The sequence below is a fragment of the Platichthys flesus genome, chromosome 9 (assembly GCF_949316205.1).
Source record: "Platichthys flesus chromosome 9, fPlaFle2.1, whole genome shotgun sequence".
Classification (NCBI taxonomy): domain Eukaryota; kingdom Metazoa; phylum Chordata; class Actinopteri; order Pleuronectiformes; family Pleuronectidae; genus Platichthys; species Platichthys flesus.
The window spans coordinates 26,271,813-26,293,140 of NC_084953.1; the positions used below are offsets into that span (position 1 = coordinate 26,271,813).

At 40.5% G+C, this 21,328-nt stretch overlaps 1 protein-coding gene and 1 long non-coding RNA gene across 2 annotated transcripts in view; both read left to right on the top strand.

Annotated features, from left to right (window-relative positions):
* The window catches only part of LOC133960548 (uncharacterized), a 383,773-nt gene that overhangs the window by 21,923 nt on the left and 340,522 nt on the right, over positions 1 to 21,328 (top strand). The window lies entirely within an intron of this gene.
* Positions 1 to 21,328, top strand: part of arhgap39 (Rho GTPase activating protein 39) — a 75,839-nt gene that overhangs the window by 11,571 nt on the left and 42,940 nt on the right. The window lies entirely within an intron of this gene.

Sequence of the window (21,328 nt, forward strand, 5' to 3'; positions counted from 1 at the left end):
GTAGTACCGGTAGTTTGAATCGGCGAAGGTTTGACTTGTTGCCTTACGTTTATTCTGCCCTCTGTGTGAGGGACGGGTCCGTTAAGTCGATGGATGCAATGTTTAATCATTTAGACCAAACTACAGTAGGCTACGGGCAAACCTGAAGTCACCGTCGTGACATTTCATATACGTCCCGTCTGTGTGTGTGAGTGAGTGAGTGAGTGAGAGAGAAAGAAAGAAAGAAAGGGAGGAACTTATTTGAAATCGGCCGTGCATGCCTGTTTGTTGTTTATTGTTTTTGATTTAACAATATATAGGTTTAGAGAAATCTGGCTTTCAGAACTCAGTGCCTACCCACTCACTGACCTCACCGCACGTCACTGGCGGTAGATTGACAGGTGACTATGATAGACTATGCAACAATATATTCAACCACCAGATGTCGCCGTCTCAATTACACTCAAAACACTTTATTGGCACGACTAATGTTGTAAACAGTATTACCTGAGTATTAGCAATGCCATTTTTTTATTTTTTTTCAACTTTTTTTATTTATTTTTTTTTTTCAATACATTGGTAGTCAAGGCGGGGCCCTAGTCTTGTTAAGGCGGCCGCCTTAACAAGATAGTGCTGGGGGAAACCCTGTCTTTATCTGTGCGCGCGCACACACACACACGCACACATCGCCCGCACCTGGTATTTCATGACGGCCTGATACGATTATGATTAAACAATGAACGTGAACGTGACTTTCACCCACGTTCAACATATGAAAACTGATTTGTTAAGGTTGCCGTCCGCGAAAAATATGCGCAATATGCGCAATATGCGCAACACTGCACAGGGAGCCACTGCAGAGGGGCTGAAGAGCCACATACGGAGGATGACATGAAGCGTTTTTTTACTTTGGTATCGAAATTGGCATCGAGAATCGTGTTATTTTACTGGTATTGCCACAGACTACTGAATTTTTGGTATCGTGACACCCCTAGTGTGATGGCCTCTTGTTCTAACAGCCGCCACCGTTTTTTGCTGAAGTAGGCCTTTTTCCACTTGAGCATCCCAGTGTGCCCGCTGCCACTTCCAGCAATGAGTAAAGGCAGCCAGAATATTTTTTCAAACCCACACTGTTTTGTCAATCCAGGCGTCCTTCAAAAAGCTGTGCAGGAACAAGCTGGTAAAAGAGGGAACCTTACAGATCATCATAGATAAATATACCATTATCGTATCGTATTTGTGTTATCGTATCGGTTATCCTGATATTTTGGTAGATATAGTATCGAAGTCATAATTTTGATACCTACTGCCTTCTTCTTGTTCTTTTCGAGTTTGATGTCTGACTGATGTTGACTAACTGATTATTTGTCAGTTCCCGAAGAATCAAATGTCAATCAAATCTGCAGTACATACAAAATCTCTGGTACCTTTTATACATTTTCAAAGTTTTTGTGGTATCATGCCTGGGATTTCCACTATGACTACACAACTAATATGACTTGGTTGACATACATCACACTCACAAATAGAAATAACTCATGTCACATTTTTGAATCATGTTATGGTGTCTTATTGTAAAAAGTGTATGTTTTGACCAACTGTGCTGTTGGGTAGTTGAATGATGAGACATTCAGAGCATCTTCGTCTGGATCATGGTGTGTTGCTGTGTATAAACAGTGTCCGCTCACTTTGAAGCTTCAGTCTGTTATGAGCAGCAGGAAAAACCGTAACATCCATGCTGTTGTAGATTGCAGTGTTTTCTGGTGTAATCTGTCAGGGCAGCTGACAGGACAAGGAGCCAATTGCTCTTATATAGCCAACAGCCTTTAAATTTAGCTTGAGGTTGTTCGAGGCCTGGGATAACTGAAAATATAGACAATAAAGATCGATACTAATAAACTTTGCTGCATATAAGGGGATTGTTGACACAAAAGCAAAGACAAATCAAGTTTTTGTCCATTTAAAACCAAGGACAGGCAAAGTGCTCATACTAAAAATAAATAAAAAATCAAGTATCAGGTATATACCTTTTAAATATAACATCCTTATATTTGTCACTTTTTTTTTTATATTCTTTATTTATTTGACAGTTGTACACAAAAATTTACATCAGCCCAAGGGCAATCTTCTTTCTTCTGCTGTCAACCTTTTTCAGAATTGGGTAACTTTGTACATTTTGGGAGAGGTACAGTGCGCACATGTAGACAATAATCACAGATCAATAGAGAAAATAATCAAATAAATTAATAAAAACAAGCGGAATAAAAAACAACACGTTAGAGGGTGATTTGAGAGAGAATGGGATAGGGGTCGGTAAGGCTCACTAAATCAAGACAACATTACAGGGTCATTCATTCAATACTTCCACAAAGTCTGGTCTTAGGGGTTTTACATATCTCACCCATTTGCTCCATAATTGGATGAACACAGTTTTCCGAAGACGAAGGGAGAAAGTAATCCTTTCCATAGCATAAATGTCATTTACTATATCTATCCATTCCTCTATCGTGGGGGGCTCAGGAAGCACCCAGCGCCTTGTGAGCGCTTTTTTACAGGCAGATATTAGTATGCCAATCATATATTTATCTGGGCGCCTTGTTTGAAAATCAACATTTCCAAAAAATAATGTTTTAAATTGCAGGGGCAGGTCAGTATTAAGAATGCTTTTTAATGCTTTGTGAATCTCTGCCCAGAAATGTTTAATCGCTGGACAGTTCCAGAATATATGCCAGCGATTTGCTTCCTGAGACCCACATTGTCTCCAACATGTGCTCTCCCCTCCGGCAAAGCGTGCTTTCTGCTTTGGTGTAATAAAGAAACGAATAACACATTTCCACCCAAATTCCCGCCACACGTTAGAGTTGGTGCATTCCCACTGGAATTTGCATACCTCCAACCAGTCCTCATTTGATATTGGGAGGCCACCTTCTCTCTCCCATTTTTCTTTAACATATTCAGCAGTGTGTTTTTTTTTTGTCATGAGGCCTTTGTACAATCTAGAGATAACTCTTTTATTTGAATCATTTTGGTAGGCACCGAGAAATATTCTTAACATTGGGTCTGCAAGGTCTGTTCTGTTTCTAATATTATGTTCAAAATAACTGCGTATCTGGAGGTATCTATAAAAGTCAGATTTTTCAAGACAGTATTTTTTCCTCAGGCTTTCAAAGTCCTTTAATTGTCCCTTTTCTGTAAGGGAATAAAATGTTGTTATATCCTTTCGAATCCAAAATTTAAATCTATTGTCAATTTCATTTGGTTTGAACCCAGGATCATGAGCGCACCACTGGAGTATTTGCAGTTTATGATCTAGCTTGTATTCTCCTTTAATTGTATTCCAGATTTTTAATTGGAATTTGATCCATGGATTTTCCACATTGTCTATGAGTTTTCCCAAATTTGTATGCGCCAATACTTCATGAATTGGGGGATCTCTCATGACGGAGAGTTCAATGTCTTTCCATCTGGAACAAAAATTTGGGGTACATATGTTAATCAGGGGTTTAATTTGAGCGACGTAGTAATAATCCTTAAAATTAGGTAGACCCATTCCTCCTTGCTCCTTTGGGAGTTGAAGAGTTTTAAATTTAACCCTAGGTTTTTTGCCTTGCCAGATAAATCTTGAAATTATTTTATTCATTTCGGAAAATTGTATTGAGGGAATTTCTGCTGGAAGTGCTAGGAAGAGATATCGTGGGAGAATGTTCATTTTTACAGAGTCAATTCTATGGCTAAGACTAGGGAAAGAAATAGAGTTCCATCTGTGTATGTCATCTTTAATTTTTGCTAGGAGGGGTTCATTATTTATCACTGCCAGTGTTGAGATATTCTTCGGTAAATGTATTCCTAAGTATTTCAATGAACTCTGATCCCAGTTAAAATTGAATCTGTCTCTAATATTTTTTGGGAGCGTAGAATTAAAAGTCAATATTTGTGTTTTTTGCAGATTTAGTTTATATCCTGCATATCTACCAAAGCTTTCTAGTAAGTTCATTAATTCTGAAAAAGAGTTTGAGGGGGTACTTAAATAAATAAGGATATCATCATAATGCTACCTTGTGGTCCTCTCCATTTATGTCGATGCCTTTAATACTTTCCGTCTGTCTTATCCACTGTGCGAGAGGTTCTATATAGAGTGCGAACAGTAATGGGGAAATTGGGCACCCCTGTCTTGTCCCACGCTCCAATATAATGGTATCTGACAAGATACCCGTTTATTTTTATACAGGCTGATGGTTTAGCATATAGCGTACGAATGCCTTTGATGAAATTGTTATGCATGCCAAATCTCTCAAGGACTTTATATAAGAAAGGCCAGCTAACTGAGTCAAAGGCTTTCTCAGCATCCAAACTGATTAGGTAAGCTTCAAGATTGTTCTGTTGGATATGACTTAATATGTGCAACGATTGCCTGATGTTATCATGGGTTTGTCTTTGTGTGATAAATCCAGTTTGGTCATTGTGTATAAGTTGAGGGAGGATGTTTTCCAGTCTTTTAGCAAGTATGGTTGTGTATAATTTATAGTCAACGTTTAACACCGAGATTGGTCTATAAGATCCACATTCCAGTTTGTCCTTTCCTTCTTTGTGGATAACGGAGATCACTGCCTCGCTCCAAGATGGAGGCATTTTGGCGTCTGTTAAGGTTGTGTTGCAGGCCCTAAGAAGACTTGGCGTTAACTCAAATCGAAATGTCTTATACCACTCTGAAGGAAGGCCATCTGGACCGGGTGATTTATTAGTTTTAAGCTTAGATATAGCACTGTTCAGTTCTTTCTCAGTTACCGCTGCTGTCAATTTTTGATTTTGTTCTTCTGATAGAAGAGGCAGATTGATTGAATTGAGGAATTTGCCAATTTGTTTCTCGCTCTCAAGATGTGGTTGCTCATATAGAGATTTATAGTAATTTTTAAACGCTCTTTGTATTTCATCTTGTTTATAGTGTATAGATTTAGAAACCGGGTCCCTTATTTTGTATATGGTTCTATCCGCTTGTTGTTTTTGCAGTTTTCTTGCCAGAAGTTTTGCTGATTTTGGTCCTGACTCATAATATTTCTGTTTTGTGAATATGATTTTTTTTTCAATTTCCTGTGAATGTAATATATTTATTTCATTTCTTACTTTCTTTATTTTTATCAGCACATTCGTTTTTGGTCACTCTTATGCTGTGTCTCAAGATCTTTTAATTCTCTACTAAGATTTATTAGTTTTAATTGTTTTTGTTTCTTTTCATGGGCACAGTAAGATATAATTCTCCCTCTGATGACTGCTTTTAAGGCATCCCTTACTATAGCTGAGTCAACCTCCCTGTTATCATTTTCTTCAAGATACGTTTTTATTTCCTTTCTCATTTGGCTCTTAAATTGTGAGTTGTTTAGAATACTTGTATTTAACCTCCACAAAGTTTTTCCAACTTTGTGGCTTATAAGTACAGTGCAAGACAGGGGTGCATGATCAGATACATCTATACTTCCAATATCACAGCTATACATTCTATGGCGATCTCTCTTCAACACAAAAAAATAGTCTATTCTTGAGTATGTATCATGGGGACATGAGTAGAAAGTGTAATCACGGCCAGATGGGTAAAAGTCTCTCCATAGATCTAGTATGCCCAACTCTGTCATTAGAGCGTTAACTCTTCTATGTAGTGGAGTAGTCGTTAAGTTTTTTGATGAATCTAGTCTTGGGTTAAGACTGATGTTCCAATCTCCACCACCTATGACGATTCCCGGTGCCCCTATCATTAAATCAAATATATTTCTATAGAAAATAAAATCACTTCCAGGGGGGTCATAAATGTTACATAATGACACTGAAACGCCATCTATTTTTCCAGAGACTATTATATATCTCCCTTCTTTGTCTGTTACCTTTGACAGATCAAATGATACTTTTTGGGATATTAAAATTGCTACCCCTCTCCTATGGCCTGATTTGTAGGATGAATAATATACCTTTGAAAACCCCATTCGCTTCAATTTTTCGTGTTCTGATGGGCTGAGGTGTGTCTCTTGTAAGAACACAACATGTGCTTTTTCCCTTTTCATTTTTGATAATATTTGACTTCTTTTTGCTGGGCTCATAATCCCTTTCACATTAAATGAGATAACTTTTAGCACGTTCTCATTCATAGTTTACAGCTTTGATTATCACAAAAAGACCTCTACTGATATTTCTGATGTTATAAAAGTCGTACACTAAAAATATCTCTCCCAAAAAACAAAAACAATCTAAACAGAAAGGGGAAACGATTTGGAACGTAACATAACCGAAACGGTTTATAACAGTCGTTTCCAGTGTAGAGGCTCGATTCAAATGAGCCTTAAAGGACTTTTTAAAGTCAAAGTCCCTGTAAGGGAGAGGCCCACTTCGTGTCGGTGGTGGGGCCCTAAAGAGTGGCTTCATGGTGACGCGGATCTGAACAAGGTTGAACTAGATCAAACCATGGATAACAAGCCAATTAACAAGTCCCGAATCCTTTAATTTGACAGATAATAAAACTGTAGGAGTAATCACCTGCTTTAAACGCCAAGGCAGTCTTCCGGGCAAATAACCAAAATGAATAACCCTCGTGTCAATTACAACTTATCTGAATTTCTATGAAGAGTCGTCAGTCTCTTGTCGAGGGGGATCGCCTTCTGAATTCTTGTAGTTTTTCTTTGTATTGAGAGCGTTCGGTGTTTTGGGATTGAGTGAAGCCCTCCGCTGCGCCGGGTTCCCTCTCTCCGCTGCGATCACGCCGTCTCCCTGCCACCTGCCATTCAGACAGGAGCCGGGTCTCCTCCTGGTCCGGAGCAGCAGAGGACCTCACCACCGTAACTTGAAACCCTTGTGAGGGTTTCAAGTCCCTCGTCGCTTCTGCAGCACTCTGAAATAGCCGGATGCCGTTCTCGTAGAATACCCGCATCCTCGCGGGGTACGGTGTCTGGAACTTTATTAGTTTTTCTTTCAGGACTTTCTTGGCTTCGGCGTATTCACTGCGTTTCTTCAGCACCTCGGGCGGGAAATCATGGTCAATGTAGAAGCGATCATTGTTGAAAAGCACTTGTTTTTTCTGCCAAGCTCTACGGAGCACCTCCTCCTTCATCCGGTAACTCCCGAACTTGACCACTATTGATCTGGGTTTTGGCTGTGGGCCGCTCGGCTTTGGAGCCAGAGCTCGCCCGTTCAATCTTGAGGTCTCTGTCACGGGGCAGGTCGAGCGCATCTTTCAGTAGGTTATCCAGAAAACCGGCCATGTCAGTGCCCTCTCTTTCTTCAGGTATACCGTAGATCCTTAGGTTATCCCTGCGTGCCCACCCCTCCTGATCTATCAGCCTCTCCTCCAGGTTAGCTTGACGTTTCATTAGCCGCTTGATTAGCGTTGATGTTGCTTGAAGCACGGTCTCAGTTTCTTCAATTCTCCCCTCTGCCTCTTCCAGTCTGTCGTTTGCTCTCTTTAATTCATGTTTTATGTCAGTGAGTTGCACCTTATTATCTCTTCTGAAGTCCCGCACTTCGTTGAGGATGCTCCGCAGGCTAGCCTCGGAGCTCTCCTCGACACGTGCGGACAGGCCCGGGGAGCTGCTTCGGCTGTCTTGTCTCACTTCAGGATTATCTTCCATCATATTTGTGTTCGTCCTACTTCTTGTAGTAACCCCTTTTTTCATTATTAAAGAGAAATTTAGCTGGGACTGAAAAAACTACATATTTTTGGGGTTATTTAACAAAACCGTCGGGGAGCTCGAAAATTTAGCCGTCATCCTCTCAGTGGCGGAACCAGAAGCCCCATATTTGTCACTTTTAAAGTAGTTAGAGATTTTTATTTTTACAATAGTTTCAGTAGTACTGCCTTTTCCTCTGTCAGTTCAGCTCTTTGTCTTTTCAATAATGGTCTGCAGCATTTGAAATATGAAAAGATTTATACAAATAATTAGTTTTACTGTTTTTGCATTTACTTTTAAACAACAAAAAGAGTGACAAATGCAATTGAATTAATCCGTCAAATGTTATTTGTATAGCCCATATTCATAAATTACAATTTGCCTCATAGGGCTTAACAAGAGTAAGGAACAACTATCAAAAAATGTCAGTGGACACATGCTGGATAAAGCTGTTAAACTCTGATGGTGTGAAGAGAAGTATGTAAATGATTGTTTGCTGCCATGTCAATTTGCAGAATGAATTTTGTGTGCATTCCATGCATGACGTTTTATTTGTGTTGGGGTTCAATGAATATATAATCATGCTAACAGCTAGTGTATCCTTCTAAACCAATTTATATCCTCACCATCAAGAGCTACTTTGATGGTGCTGCTGTGCTGTGCGCTTGCGTTTGTGTGCGTGTGCGTGTGGAGATGACATACAGTGTGCAAGTGGTTGTCATAATAGTGGGAGGCTGCATTCGCAAACAGTCTCCATCCTGACGAGCTCTGAATCAAAAGGATATCTCTCCATACTAACACTCCTGAAAATCCTTTCGGACCAATGTAATTCATGTACATTGGTCCGAAGTGCATCAACGTAATTGTTGTTACTGATATGAACTAATCAGGGAGCAAATGTGGGAGTCTTCTTCAATGTTTCCAAAAGTGTCTGTTTCTTACTGTCCTGTCAGGGCCCAAAAATGCATACTGTGGATGTCAGGTGTAAGCGTAGTAACAGTGATGTATTTTAAAACTATAACGTAGTGTTGGGATTCGAAGGCAGACAAAGGAGAGTCCTGCATGGGACTCAAAAGCCTGACAAGAGTTTTTCACTCTGAAACTGTGCTTTTTTCCCCCGCACTGAAGATAGAACAAGACCTCTCCTGGTTATTCAAGTTGATCCAGCTGCTAAATGGGGGCAACCACACAGACGTTTGTATTTTTTTTGTGTTATCTTAAAGTTTACCCTTTTATTTTTTATAAGACTCTTTTTTTAGTTGATTTTATTTTGAAAAGACTGCCGCAAAAGTCTTCTCACTCGAAGGCTGATCCACAAACAACTGCTCAACAGTTGTTTATCCTTTCAGATAGACGGTCTCGGCGAATGCAAGCCTTCTGAATTAATGGATAAAATGCTGTCGCTCCTGGGAAGCCTAAAGCCGGATCTTCTGTTCATGGAGCTGTTCCTGCAGCAGCTGCCGACTCAGTTGCGGTCTGCTTTGGCCGGGTATTGGCTGAGCCGAGTATCAGTTTGGGCTGATGGCTTAGACTTCTTGGGACACCGCATTAGAGGGTACAGTTCCTCTCCCTTCAGAGGTGGATGCTGTAACAAATTTCCCAGGCCCATTCTCAGTGAAGTCTCTGCAGGACTTTTTAGGCATGGTGATTTTTTCCGCAGGCAGCACAGCTAATGCGACCCCTCTATGAGGCCCTGAAGGGTAAAGCGGACAGGCACGCAGTGATTCGGACTGATGAAAGGAATAAAGCGGTTAATGATGCCAAGGCAGCTTAGGCTAAGGCGATGATGCTGGCACATCCAGCACCCAATGTATCGATATCCATCATGAGCGATGCTTCTGACTATGAGGTTGGAGCGGTGCATGAGCAGTGGGTCCATTGGGCCTGGCAGCCGCTCACCTTCTTCAGCAGACAGCTGTGCCCCAATGAGCGAATTTACAGTACCTTCTATAGGGAACTGCTAGGCCTCTATCTTGCAAACCGACACTTTCGTTTCCTGCTAGAGGACCGAAGTTTCTCGGCGTAAGTGGACCATTAGCCATTGACTTTTGCCATGGTTAAAGGGGCAGAGCCGTGGTCTGCTCGCCAGCAGCGCCACCTTTCCTTCATATCGGAGTTCACCACAGATATACAACATGTGGCAGGCAAGCACAACCCGAGCGGTCACTGGAGCCGTCCAATTTGGTGATGACTATGATTGCATGGCAGCAGATCAAATTTCTGATCCAGATGTTCAGGCGCTGAGGACGCCTGAGACAGGACTTAGGTTGGAGGATGTTGCTTTTGGTGCTGATGGAACTACACTCATATATGGTGTTTCAACAGGCCAGACACGACCTGTCATTCCCACATGATTTTCGACGCTGTCCATGGCCTGTCACACCCAGGAAAAAAGGCCTTCACAGAAGTTTGTAGCAGCAAAGTTTGTCTGGCATGGTCTTAAAAAGTATGTGCGGAAGTGGGCTGAAATATCGGTGGTGTGCCAGTGCTCTAAAGTCCACTGCCACACTAAGGTCCCCCTGGCACAATTCTTAGTACCCCAGAGAAGGTTCGACCATGTTAACCTGGACCTGGTGGGGCCCCTGCCCACCTCTCAGGGGTTCACACACCTTCTCACCATGGTGGACAGAACCAGTCATTGGCAGGAAGCTGTCCAGTTTGTTTCAACAGCAGCAGCTGATGTGGCTAAGGCATTTATCATCACTTGGGTCGACCGTTTCGGCCTCCCATCTGACATTTCTTCTGACCGGGCCCCACAGTTTACAGCTGGGCTCTGGAACACTGTTGCAGTGAGCCTACCATCCGCAGGCTAACGGCTGTGCGAGCGAATGATTATTATTTTGTGTATGACTACCGTGTCTACCGTGTTTAAGTGCCATCGCGCCGTGGCGAAGTGTCTCTGGCCGCACTGTTATAGTCCGACCAAGTTTGTGGAGATTTTTACCTATCAAAAGATCAGTACATAGTGTCGACTTGTGTAAGGATTGGTAAAGTCACCGCAAAATTATTTTGCCGTGTTTTGAGATCTCTTATGATCATTCTTTGCATGTTTTCCTTCTCTCTCTCTCTCTCTCTCTCTCTCTCTCTCTCTCTCTCTCTCTCTCTCTCTCTCTCTCTCTCTCTCTCTCTCTCTCTCTCTCTTGTCTCCTAAACCAGCCTACATACATGTTCCAGCTTGAAAAAAAAACTAATGGGCACGTAGGTGGAGATTGAATGTCTGAAGGGGAACGGAACAACAGGCGCGTTCTTAAATTAGCTCTGAGAGTGGCTTCTCCTTCTCCGCTCCTCCACCCCCCTCCGTGCACCTCACCGGCCTTCTTCGATGGCCGACAGATATGACAGCGATGCGTGTCAGCGGAGGTATGGCGGATGCTGCAAGGACAACTTCATTAAATTATCATTATTTTTAGAGGAAATTATGGGAGCATTTTTTGCCCCTCTCCCAGTGATATCAGGGGCTTTATTTCATAGGGGGAGTTTTGCCCTTTGCCCTTTTGTATTTCCGACGCAGATTCTAAGACCTAGATAGCGTGGTCGCATCTCGACGCCATTCGGCGCTCCAAACCACAAGATAGATCAGTGCCCCCTTTGTTCTAAATTTCCCTTTGTTCAAATCACGTGGACATTTTGATTTCAAATCCTGTGATTTCGTAATCATGCGGTACTACCTCCATTTTGAATTCGGGCTTATGACATCACCAACGTGACTTTGTATGCCTTTGTTACTCCCCCTTTCTCTCACACATACACACACACACACACACACACATATATAGAGAGACACACACACACACACACACATATATAAAGATTTTGTTAGTATAGTTATCATTGATTTACATTAATGTTTTTATCTTTAAATACATTCTAGTGGATTTAAAGTACCGGCATTTTTTGATTATTTGTAAATATGTATGTGAATACAGCTGGATTATGATAGCCTGTTCTCAAACTTAAACCCTTCATTGTTCATTATATAATCATTAATATTAAATGTTGAGATTACAAATGGAACTTCTCCAAACTGAGACTGATCTTTACAGATTGGATTGTTGGTTCCTCATACCAGGGTGGTGCCCCGTCTTGGATTATTTATAGTTATAGATTGTATTAATCTTAATTTATAATTTCATTGTTTTTCATTAATTATTTCGTCATCACCTTATCATTTTTTATTAATAATTGTATTATTCTTAATTGATACAAATCATTTTTTACATATTTTTTTATACATAATTGTATTATTTTAAAAATCATATTTTATGATTTTTCATAATAAGCCAATGTCAAGTCTACTACTATTGGAGCACTGTGGATGAAACTTGAGAGATAAGATACAGGAGACGAGCAGAGAATAAAGGATAGCTGGAAGTTTTTTAATTATGACTTCAGTTCAGCTTTACTCTATTGTTGCTGGTGTATCTGGAAAAGGGAAATATTTCCTTTAATATAAAACACATTTACAGGATGGGTTGACTTTCATTGACTAAAGCTTAACATAGCAGGCTAAGCAAAACAATCAAAAAAAATGGTTTTAAAAATATAAAACTCAGTAGCAGAGTATGATATGACATGACTATTGAAATGTGGACATGGATTTTATCAAGACAGCCACTAAACTGGAGCAATTGCTAGGCTTGCACTAATAGCAAATGTAAATTGCAGTAAAGCAGCAAACAGAGAGGCTTCTTAGTAAGATATTAATAGAAAGCAGTGTATAATAATAATAGTAAAATAAAAAAGGGATAAACAGGGAATAAACAGGGAAATTCATTTAAAAAACAGAATTAAATGGTAATAGTCTGTATTTATGTTTTTCCAAATTTGATGACAACTAAAAGTGCTTAACGGTACAGATAAATAGAGAAGTATATCATTTAATAATTTATTTGGTTGTAGAGTTAAAGTCTACAGCAGATGATGGCAGAAACAAGTCTTGCTATCTTTTTCGTTTTGAATAGCCCTAGTCCTTCTGTCTGCCTCTCCATCCCCCACATCTGTACCTTTGTCTTTGTCCAAGGCCCTCAGCCTATTCAAACCATCTAAAAGTGTTGTCGGGCTGCTCTCTCGTCTCCCAGCAACAGGGTTGCACAGATTTCGGTGAGAAAAAACTGCAAACTCTGCCAGCTGACCTTTTTAAGAAGAGCGATCAGCACCATGAGGGTCAGGGATGCTGTTGCCTGCGTCATATGTTGCTGTATTGCAAACAGTATAATTCACTCATTATCTCCTAAACACTATGCCAATGGAGGGGTGGGTGAAGTGTTTGAGCCCACAAAACACTTTTTAGTTTTAGGGGTATACAGCGTTGCAGCCAAATCAAATACAATTGCAGTAACTGGTGAACACGTCTTCAAACGTTAAAAAACTATGTAAACAAAAACCCCAAAATTGTGTGGTGTGCATGCGAACATGAACACGGCTCTGAAGGAGAATATCAGCGAGCATTTGAGCTAAAACACACTGTAAATAAGGCCGTTTCAAGTCAAATTTGACGGACACTTGAATGACACCAAAATAGCTGTATAGAGGCATTTTATACTTTTTGCTAATACAGGCGGCTTTCATCATGTTTAGTAAGATCATTCACACGCTTTTCTGAAGATAGAAGCGTTTGTTGAATCTCATGTGTCATGTTCATACAAACTCACCATATCAACAAATCTAAGAGTAATTTAAGATGAACATATGAACATGTTCTTGCATGAGGCCCCATTGCTCTTGTGGATTGTTTTGAATTAGGGCAATATTTTTTTAAACAGTGGTTGACACCCAGCAGCCAACTGTATTACTCAGTATAAGTATATGAAATTGAAATCACCTTAAACTATTATGAAGTTAGCATTTGTGTTAGTGGCTTTTAGAGTGTATACTCACAGCAGCACAGAGCCCGTCTCTGCAGAATGTCCAGCTAAACTGGGTCATTTGGAACAGCAAAACATCAACCATAATGTCCAATTAATCCTACTGCTATGGATCCGTCCATTTAACCAGCCCGTTCTGCTCAATTTGACAAGCAGACAGACAGCTGATTTACCATTTCTTTCTCTCCTCTTTTCTCTCTCACATACAATCTCAAACAGTAGCTAGCTCAGTACCAACAGTAGACGGCAGCTTAAAGAGCAAGGATGATGCCCAGGGAACTAAACACAGTGATGGACAAGTCTTGAATCACAAGCAAAAGAACAAAAAAGCAATTAACCAAAATGTGATCCTAAGATGATTTAATTTCTTTCCAGAGTTCCCGCGGGGTCTTAAATTTAATAATTGAAATGTTAAGCCTTAAAAAGTCTTAAATTTGATTTAGCTAGGTCTTAAAAAAATCAATTTGGTTAGAATGCGACTTCGCGATAACCAGTAAATGTGTCCAGTAAATGTGCTTGAGGAAAAGTCCGAGCTTGCAGAGTAAGCAGTACGTAATCAGTTTCCGCCCAACAATTCGTATGGAAATAAATCAGCATGGAAACATCACTCACTTTGCAGCCCCCGGTGAGAACTTATCGGAGAACACCCAGTGTGTTGGTGAGGATTAATGTAAGGACTGTATATGAGGAACTTATTCTTTTTAGCCGGTTCTGATTTCCAGCGCCGCTCCAGGTGTGTCTGCTAAAACACGGCTCAGACAACTTCTCTCTGTTAATGTTCTTTAATTTGGCAACAGCACAGTACAACATATAACTATGAAAGGCAGGGCAAGATATGGCTGGGAATATGCGTGGTTCTATAAAAGGAAAGATATGTGCGTGCAGACTACACACCTCCATATTAACAATTTACATCCTTATCTACCCGTATATACATACTAGCAAGGAACCACCGATAACGCTGTACTCGCGCTGACCGTGCACCCCAAGCTGTACAAGTTGACTAATAAAGAACTCTCAAACTACTAATAACATACAGTGCCCACTCATGTTGCTTGCGTTTCCACATACAGAAACAGACAGCATTCTCTGTCTGACGGACAGCTGTCTTCTATTGAACTCATTCTTGGTAACTGTTTGACAAACGAACAGTTCTGACGTTTACTTTGTTTTTGTTTGATTTGCTGTGAAGTTTATGAAACACAGGATTACACCTGCGACAGAAGATCTTCCTGCAGGGTTTTGACTTCATTGTTGCAGAAGAGGCGATGCTCTGTTTATCCAGGATAATAAATACGAAATCGGGAGTTTTTTTGTAAAGATCAGGTGTAAGTGTGAGTGATTTGAAAATATCTGAGGAGCAGAGTCCCTACCTGTGCTTACCAGCGTGATGTTTTTACATCTGCAATCGAAAACAGGTCAATCTGAGGAGCTTTCATTCCTTTCTTTCCCCCAGCATTGCTCCAGTCCTGTCCCAACACACACCAATACAGTTATCCGAAGATAGTCCCTCTTCTTTTAGTTTTGTAAAAATGTCCTCATCTGTGCATGTCCACTCCGGAGCGTGGAGCAAAACAGTCATTACAGACATTACGTTTTCCGTCAAAACTGTATCTGATGAAAACAAGCAGCTGGGCAGAGTTTAATATATCTGTGGATTCATCTAACTGTGAAGCATATTTCCCTTTCTTAACTATATCCACCATCTGGCACTTTATGTCCTGGGCCATGTCAGTGATGTGCCGGGCAATAGTCCTGTTAGACAGCGGCACTGATTCCAGCTCACAGCTAAATTATCCTCATGTATGGCCAGATTTATAGCTACAGCTTCAGGTTTAATTAACGTTTCGCCGATTGTGTGTGGCCTTTAGTGCCTGTGAAATCAAATATGCCACCTCCATATGATGCCCTTTGAGCTTAGGCTGGGATTATCGTTGTAAGTAAGGACTTTCTTTGGCCTTGCAACTCTCGCTTGTCCACTAATACGTGTCGTAATAACCTCATGGGTCAACAAAGAAAAAGGAAAAAACTAATGGAAATATTATTATTGCATGGTTTTGTTCTAATTTCAACTCATGTTTATATATTTATATTTATACAATAATGGGTTAAATATTCCTTTTTAAATTCTTTTATAATTGTATTTGTTTTTTTGACGGCATCTCGTGAATTAAATGATGGTCTGATAGAATTGGATTACGTGGAAGTACTTTTAGATGTTACATTTAGACACTGTATGATAATACAAGGTCAAGTGTGTGGTTACAATAATGAGTAGGAGAGAGCGGGGTAATGTGGGACATCGGGTATTGTGAGACACCCCCTGTATCTAGGCAACGGAACACATTTGTGATCAGTTGACCATTATGTCTTCAAGCCCCTCCCATTCCCCCCTTGCCATGAAGGAGATGTTGGTGCAGTGGAAACATTGTTTTGGAAAGTATGTTTTTTCAACAAAAAAAATCTTGCTTTGAAGTTAATCAACTGTTGACTACAAACAAATTGAATCAGGTAGAAAAACGTATACATGTTGTTGAAATTCAAACATATAAAACCAGGTGATTGATGCTAGCTGAAGATTAGCCTGAATTGCTAAGAGATGTTGTTTTTTCTAACAAGGTGGCTGTGGGGTAAAGTTGGACAAAAGCTGTGGCACCATGAGGCACAAGTTAGGTTTAGTTTTAAACATATTTAAGGGTATATTAAATTATATATGTTTTGTTTTTAATGTCATAAACATAAGAAAAGCCAAGAAACTATACACCTGGAAGACAACCTGGGGCGAAACACCCCTCGCAGAGATGGAGAGTGCCGCCGCTGAGGTCATGCAAGGAAAAAAGTCCTTATGAAAAGCTGGAAGGGATAGAAATATTGATAAGACAACCCTCAAAAGATTCATAAAGAAAAAGAGAAAGGGGAAGTAAAATTAGTAGCCTGGGGTGAAATGGAGGAGGAGCTTGCCAAACTCTTGAAACAACTAGCTGACCAGTTCCATGGCCTTGCTCCAGTTAAGTGCCGTGAACTGGCATTTGAATACGCAGAGAAAAATAATATCGCTGTCCCTGCCAATTGGACAGAGAAACAATGTACAAGTAAGCTAGGTGTGCAAGAGATCAAATGATTAGTGATTAGCTAGGGTGTGCAAGAGATCAAATGATTAGTGGTCAAATGATTAGTGGTCTTGTGTCTCACCGGGGTAAAGTGAGACACAAGACCACTTTTTTTAAAACAATCATATTTTCACTGCCCTTTGTCCTGAAGACATTCTGATCATTCCCATTGCTAGAAGACATCCTGAATTAATGGGAAATGTGTACATTTTAGGACTAGGTTCGATAAAAACTTCAGTATAAGCCCCAGTGGCATGGTAAACTACAGCAAATATGATTGGCTTTTGGTATTTCTTGGATGGTTGTGGAAGACTAAGAACAAGACTTTCAAATGACTTGTAGCTTAGTTTAGGCTGAGGATTCAGTGTTTCCCGCAGGATTTTTTTCAGCAGCGGTGGTGTGGTCCCCGAGCCCTCTAGGGGGGTCCGGGGGCATGAATATTTTTTGTACCCTTTACATTGGAATTCATGAATCTGGTGTACTTTGAGAGGAGAATATGCACTTAAATCCTATTCAAACAGTCCTGTGTATTACTGTAGATGGGATTATTGGTGTTGTAACTTTGCCTTTTGTGTCTTCATTTACAGATTTTTATATTTTTGTATAGTAATATTTAAACAAAAAATGCCACAACGCAAATATAATCAGGTCCAAGAACTGGCTAAACAGCTGCCCTTCCTTATCAGTGTATCTGATAAAGACAGATGACAAAATCAATTCAAACGTGTCACCTTTTACATTTATTTAATTAAATAATTTGTACTTTTATCGAAACAAACTTGCCTAACATGCAGATCAAGTTGATGATTTATGGCAACAGAAGAAGACAACAAAAGAGGACAACAGACGGAGAACTGTGCAGTTTTTGCTCATCCACAAAGGCTACATCCAGCCTGGGAGCATTTAATTCTCCTGGGCTTTTTAAAGAAGAGCTCCAGTGCTCTTCTGTAGGGGAATTTGGTGGTGGGGGGGCCATTGATGCTGACTCTCAAACAAGTCGCCAGATGCTCTCCCTGTAGCCTGTTTCTCAGGTCAGTCTTCACCTACAATACAACAAATAGTAAACCATAAGTGGGTGGAAGTTAGGCAATAACTAAATCATTGTTAATAATGATAATAATAATAATCTGGTGTATTACCCTGTTCAGTGTTGAAAAGTCACGCTCACAGTTGACACTTGAGATTGGAATTGTGAGACCAATGGCAGCCAGTTTATTGAGTCCAGGATAAAGCTGACCCCACTCGTCAATCTGTGACGCCAGTCGCGTCATTATCTGCTGCTGGTCCATGCCCTGAGACAAAATGAGCATTAATTAAGCTACAAAACCTGTCAAACCTATTGACAATTTTTTATGTTCATACCTGAAATGCTCCTATCAGGATATGTTGCCTGAAAGAGGTCCACTCTTGGATCACCTGGTCTACTGTCAGAAATTTATTTGATAGGAGTTTTAGATTCCTCACACAGACAGCCTCGTCCTCCTTGGCAGCCTGAGGCCCAAGAACATGGAATGCTCCTAGCAGGTCTAGACTCCCAAAACGCCTCTCCAAACTCTCAACAAGCGCATCGAGATAAGGTTCCATCACCTAAACATAATAATAAAATAAAAACATATTTGTTTGTTTTTCTTAATATAGAGCATTTAATAGCAATTGCAAGACTTGTTGTACCTGATTTTTAAATTGGACCCAGAGTTGCTCTCGGCTGTGCTCCTCTAAGGAGCCTCTGTGTCTCCGGTTCCTCTCCTCCTCATGGACTACACCAAAACTTGATAACCCTGTAGGGTTATCAAGGTCTTGGTGTAGCGTGAGAGAAATGATCCAGGAGGCTGATGGTCTCCCGCATCCCTTATAGTTCTCAAAATGGCAATCGTCACAGGAACCTAATTGAACAGGGATTATACATTTATTGTAAAAGCAGCCGAAAGTAAGAGCCTCTAGCATTTCAAATAAAATCTCACCTGGTGTTTCAAAGCCAGAAAATGTACATTTTCCTTCTGGAACAATTTGGAAAGGCAGGCCAGGTGAGGGAGTACATCTGCCTGCAGGTAGACTGCAGCCACAAATCTATATGTTGCCAGGTTAGCCCCTTGGCTAGTGGGCAACGGTTGACTGCTGACTCTTCCACCAAGGCAGACAGAACTGCACCAAGGTTGCGTTGAAGGCTCATTATGGCAGAGTGCTGTGACAGCCAACGTGTGTCCTTCACCTCCTGAAAAATATTATTTTTTCATAAGATGAAAGCATAAAACCCATTTTTTGTTTTTTTGCTTTTCTTTCTGCATAACTTGCCTTCACTTTTAGGTCTGCCAGGCCCAGGGTCTTTGCTGCTGCTTTCAGAACAGATGTTCTGTTCGCACTGTTGCGAAAATAGAGGTGGAGCTGCTGCAGGTGGTCCCTGAAGATTGCCATGTAAGGCACATTTGAGGAGGCATCCTTACAGGACAGGGCAAGCCGATGTGCCGCACAGGCAACAGACACCAGCCAGGGGAAGCTGTCCTGAAGCTGCTTGGCCACTCCATTTTGTCTCCCTGCATCAAGTCGAAACCATTCACTTTGTAAAATGTTATTTTTTGGGATAATTGTATACTAATGAATCAGCTCAATATGCATACCAGTCATGACAGCAGCTCCATCTGTACCTAACCCATACAATTTTGATGTAGGAATGTCCTTTTTTCTCAGAACATCCCTGATGGCTGCAACAACTGTTAGCTTTGCCATCAGGGATACTGATCAGGTCCAAGAACTGGCTAAACAGCTGCCCTTCCTTATCAGTGTATCTGATAAAGACAGATGACAAAATCAATTAAAACGTGTCACCTTTTACATATATTTAATTAAATAATTTGTACCTTTATCAAACAAACTTGCCTAACATGCAGATCAAGTTGACGATTTATGGCGACATCTGTGGTTTCATCCACCTCCAATCCGATGGCCACAGATGCTCGGATCTCCTCCAGAATAGGCTCTTCCACCACAGTGTTGATTATTTCTAGCATCTCATCAATGATTCGATGGCTTGTATAATTTGCATATTTCCCAATCTTAAGAAGATAAAAATGAAACAGATATGGTTAATGTTGAATGAAAAGAATACCTTTAGCTTTTTGAAGTAATCACACCCCAGTAGCTCTGCGAGTTCAAGGAGAGCAGGGTAATTTGTGTGGTGTGCCTGCTCCCTCTTTGTGAGGTGATAGAGGCACTTAAAACCTCCAATCACAGCCTCATGCTCCATCACCATCATCGGTTCGAGGGCAACCAAAACTGAGCTTGATCCTATGGAAACAAAACATAAAAATAAAAAAAATAGATAAAAATACAGCTTATATGCAAGTATGCTGGTTACCTGTTTTGGTCTATTTACAGACCATATATGCAAAATGTTACCTTGCATCAATGCAGAGTGAGATTTCTCACTGTCCTGGTGATGTTGGGTTGAACGGTGTTTGTCCAGGTAGTCAACACGATAAAGTTCACACCCATTTTCAATAAATGGTCTCTTGGCCACACCTCTTTTTGGTGCTTTCTTGTGTTGACGACACAAGCGACAAAATATTCCTGCAAGTAACAAGACTTTAAATATTTCATTTTTTGCCAAAATGATTATGGTTGCTCACTAAGGTAGTTTATAATGTTAAATACTCACCATGACCATGGATGTAGTACAACCAAGGCTTGAACCTGGGGATATCAACCCAGTTAGGGTCCCACCCAGACAGCCTGTGGCGGGTTTTAGATTGTGCTGCGGATGCCCCTTGCTCCTCTCGTTCTTCTCCTTGCTCCTCTCCCTGCTCCTCTCCTTGCTTCTCTCCTTGTTCTTCTCCTTGCTCCTCTCCCTGCTCCTCTCCTTGTCCCTCTCCTTGTTCAGGATCTACCGCACCCTCTCTCTCTTGTTCTCCTTGCTTCTCTCTCACTTCTCTTTCCTCCCTTACTTGGTCTACCTGTATTTTATAAAGTTGAGCACTTAAACAACAAGTATATGCTAGAACATCGTATTTGATTCCTTCAAATTACCCTATATACTGTACATGTATTTGTAATGTTCAAATAATATCACCTTGCATTATGCATTCAAATCCAAAATACAATTCTCATTAGCTTGAAAGTTTGCTTCCCTGATTTGCTTTACTAACCTCAGCTCCTCCATTGTCCCTGTCTGCCTTTCTTTTTCTAATCACCCAGCTTTTAAGACTCATCTGCAAATGTAATATATATTATTTAACTATGTTACATATATACATTGTGCACAGTGCATCCCTTAAGAGCTTGTACCAGCCTTTTAACCTCTGAGCCCTAAGCCATTTTTGAGATGTTTTGGTTCGCCTGGATTTATTCTCTTATTAAGATTGCATTCATCACCCTTATAATGCATAGCTGTCAAGCTATCATTTATTTGGGTCACAACCTGGACTATCAGAATATGTGTGCTGCAGTGATGTCGTTTGAAATAGGAAATTATCAATTAGACAGTAAAAAAAGAAAAGCAAATAATATCTCACAATTATTTATTGATATGACACAAAAAAGGCGAATTGATTAAGCTTGTTATTGCTTAAAACACTTCTTCTTAGTCTTGGGCGTCAAAAAGTGATGAGAAAATTATAAAATAAATATAAGTTATACATAATAGAAACTATTCATGATCTTTTAAGAAGTCCTTAGGTTTTTTCCCTGCATTTATGCTAATGACCACATGTTTACAGGCGGCGCGCCGCTGCTGTGT